Raw genomic sequence first — 3,491 nt, 5'->3', positions numbered from 1 at the left:
CCCAATTGATATCTTTAACCTCCAAATTAGCATCCAATTAATGTTGAAAACTCTTCATGGGGTCCCTATTGACCATTTGCAACAATCAATTTAGACTTAGCCCAATGCTAACCCAAGCTAGACTCAAGCCTAGCCCAACATGACCAAATTGACTAAAATTCAAAATTCCCTCAAATTGACCCTTCAATTGAGCTCAAAACCACTTCCATCCTTCACCAAAGTTGTTTTTTATGATCATATACACCAAATAAAACATTTACTTGGGCTAATTGACATGGCTAGCCGAGACCAAACCCAAGACTTGGTCATTTGCACCCACTTGGACCCATGCACTAAATGTGACCTAACCTCCCTAAAGCAACCAAATTAACTCCACCCCAACCATTGGTTAGACCCTAAGACTGAGCCAAAACCCATCTAACCCAAGCTAGATGACCCATGGAACAAAGGTCCCCCAAATTAATGGATCTTATTCCCAAATACACATGCTTAAGATATCCTTGCCAAATCAAAACACATTTGTATTAAATTGTTGTGATGGATTCCTATGGATGCCCTGAGCACCTAGCCACGACCCCCCCCCCCTTGGCAGGCCGGCCAGCCTAGTGGCAAAAAAAGCTCAAAAATGAGAGCCACCTCCATGGGACTTTTCACCAAAGTTGTTTTTTATGATCATATACACCAAATAAAACATTTACTTGGGCTAATTGACATGGCTAGCCGAGACCAAACCCAAGACTTGGTCATTTGCACCCACTTGGACCCATGCACTAAATGTGACCTAACCTCCCTAAAGCAACCAAATTAACTCCACCCCAACCATTGGTTAGACCCTAAGACTGAGCCAAAACCCATCTAACCCAAGCTAGATGACCCATGGAACAAAGGTCCCCCAAATTAATGGATCTTATTCCCAAATACACATGCTTAAGATATCCTTGCCAAATCAAAACACATTTGTATTAAATTGTTGTGATGGATTCCTATGGATGCCCTGAGCACCTAGCCACCTCACCTTGGCAGGCCGGCCAGCCTAGTGGCAAAAAAAGCTCAAAAATGAGAGCCACCTCCATGGGACTTTTCCCAAATCAAGCCTAGAGGCCAGCTCAGCCAAATTGAGTTGTAGAGCTCCTCTGCCCTCCACCTAAGCACCACATTACACCTCTTAATTGGCCAAGACAGCTACCATAACCCCACTTTTTATAAAAGGCCACCTCCATGGCCATTAAACCAAGTGTTGAAAATCTCTTGGAGAGAGTCCCCGAAATCACACACAGAGCCTCTTTGAGACCTCCTCAGTGCAACCCAACCACCACATTGCCCTGAATCCCCTTACCAGAGTTCAATTTTGAGCTCGAAACCTTGCCAGAAACCAGGACAGAGCCCAATACATCTCTGCAGTCCACCAAACTTAAATTAACTTCACCCACACCTTCACAATAGTGAAAGAGGAAGAAGCCCCATAAATTTCCCTATCCACAGAGCCCCTAACATAGGCTTCAATCAACACCCAAAATCGGTCTTGATCAAAATCGCTGATCAAACTCGCACCTAGGCCTTACACCACAACAAGAGGCTTAATCCCTAGCCTCCTTAAGCTCAAAAAAACATGCCGAGCACCTCTGATTGAAGCTTCCCTTCTGAGAGTAAGGGTATGAAACTTCTCTCCCTCTCAAGCCTATTTTAATTCTACATTTAATTAGGCTTAATTTAATTGCATGATTACTATATGGATGTGTTCGTCTCACTTAGATGAGTCCATAGGATCAAACCCGAAGTGATTTGGTTGAGTCTAGGCTGAGATTTTAGGGTTTTAGTGTGGATGGTCATGGGATCATTCTATCGGGGACGATGATGGGGAGCCATTTGATCAAGCGTGTATCAAATTGATGGAGGAGATCAAGTCGAACAGCGCTTTGAAACATAAATCGTGGGATGAGTCAGCATCTACGTGGATGGCGGCATCCAACAAGAGTGCGCCACGTGTGCCTTCGGAGCTGCCTAGGATCTAGTCAGCACGCACTGTTTAAATAGATAAATAGGGCTTTTTCCTATTTATTTAAATACCCCTAACTTCAAAAATCCATAACTTTGTGTAGAAAAATTACAAAAATAAAATGAAAATATCTTCTTGCTCAGTGAACAGAGGAGAACAATGTGAGATAAATTTCAAGTCCATTTGATGCATATTTTATTTTTAATTAATTTAACACTATTTTGAATCATTTGATTCTCCATGCATATTGACACATCACCTTGGCTTGAAATTTTGAAATGTTGTATCCTCTGTCAAGGGAAACATCCTCTGATTTTTCCAAAGTCAGAGGAGGTTCCTAGACAGAGATCCATATTTTTCAAGTTTTTGCACATTATTTCCTTAAAATAATCATGGAAATTAGCATGTTAATTAGAAAATTTCACGAAAAATTTGGAAGGTCCACCATGACCACAGAAGCTTTTGGAAATAATTTCATGGGTCAAGTCATTTAAAATGTACTTAATTTTCATAAACACTAAATCATTAAGATAATTAATTTTGGAAAATATAAGCATTTAAATGACTTGATTTTTGCTCTCCACTGTGGCTCCTAATCTAGAGAACTCACCATAAAAATTTTAAAATATTTTGAGTTCATTTGATAACTTAAGTTGATTTTTAAAGATAAACATTACTTTTGGCATTTACATGATTTTTTAAAAATCAAAATACAACTCAAAAAATTATGAAACTTAATTTTTTGAGTTCTCTGTGATCAGGGGCATTTTTCTAAAAATAAAATAATATTTAGATTAAAAACTTGATTTTTAGCCAATTTTTAAATATTTGAATAATTAAAAATCCTTAAAAATCAAAAAATTAAAAAACTCATGAAAATGTTATAAATTATTTTCTAAGATCTTAAGAACAATTAGAATATTTTTCCTGAGTTAGAATATTTTTTCTGATTTTCTAAATGAAGAAACTGAATTTCAAAGTTTAAAAATAATTTTTAAAGGCTCAAAATGAGTTTTCACTAAAATAACTCCAATAAATTAAATAAAATTCAAAAAAATATAAATTTTTTTCCTCTGAGTTCTCTGATCTCAGGGAGACTTTCCAAAAATACAAAACTTAATTTTGTCCATTTAAAATATTTTATATTTAATAAATACCCAAGAACTTAAAATAATTCTTAAAATTCTCATAAAATTCAAACAATCATGAAATTTGGTCCAAAGGCTTCTCTACTCTAAATTGACCTCCAGTAAAAATTTTAAGGGATTCAGATTTAGCTTGGTCAAGTTAGAAATTTTCTTTGAAAATCCTATTTTTGCATGAAAATAATTATATAAATTAAATTAAATTTTGAAAAATCACATTTTGTCCTTTGATGTAATTGACCCATGAATGAGGTAGGATAAAAATTTCAAAGTCATTTGGATTAAATTTGACGAATTATGAAGTGATAGAGCCTCAGGGGCAAATATGTAGATTTGTAAAATTAGCCTTA

The sequence above is a fragment of the Phalaenopsis equestris genome, unplaced genomic scaffold, assembly GCF_001263595.1.
Source record: "Phalaenopsis equestris unplaced genomic scaffold, ASM126359v1 Scaffold218946, whole genome shotgun sequence".
Taxonomy (NCBI): domain Eukaryota; kingdom Viridiplantae; phylum Streptophyta; class Magnoliopsida; order Asparagales; family Orchidaceae; genus Phalaenopsis; species Phalaenopsis equestris.
This window is presented reverse-complemented; position numbering follows the sequence as displayed.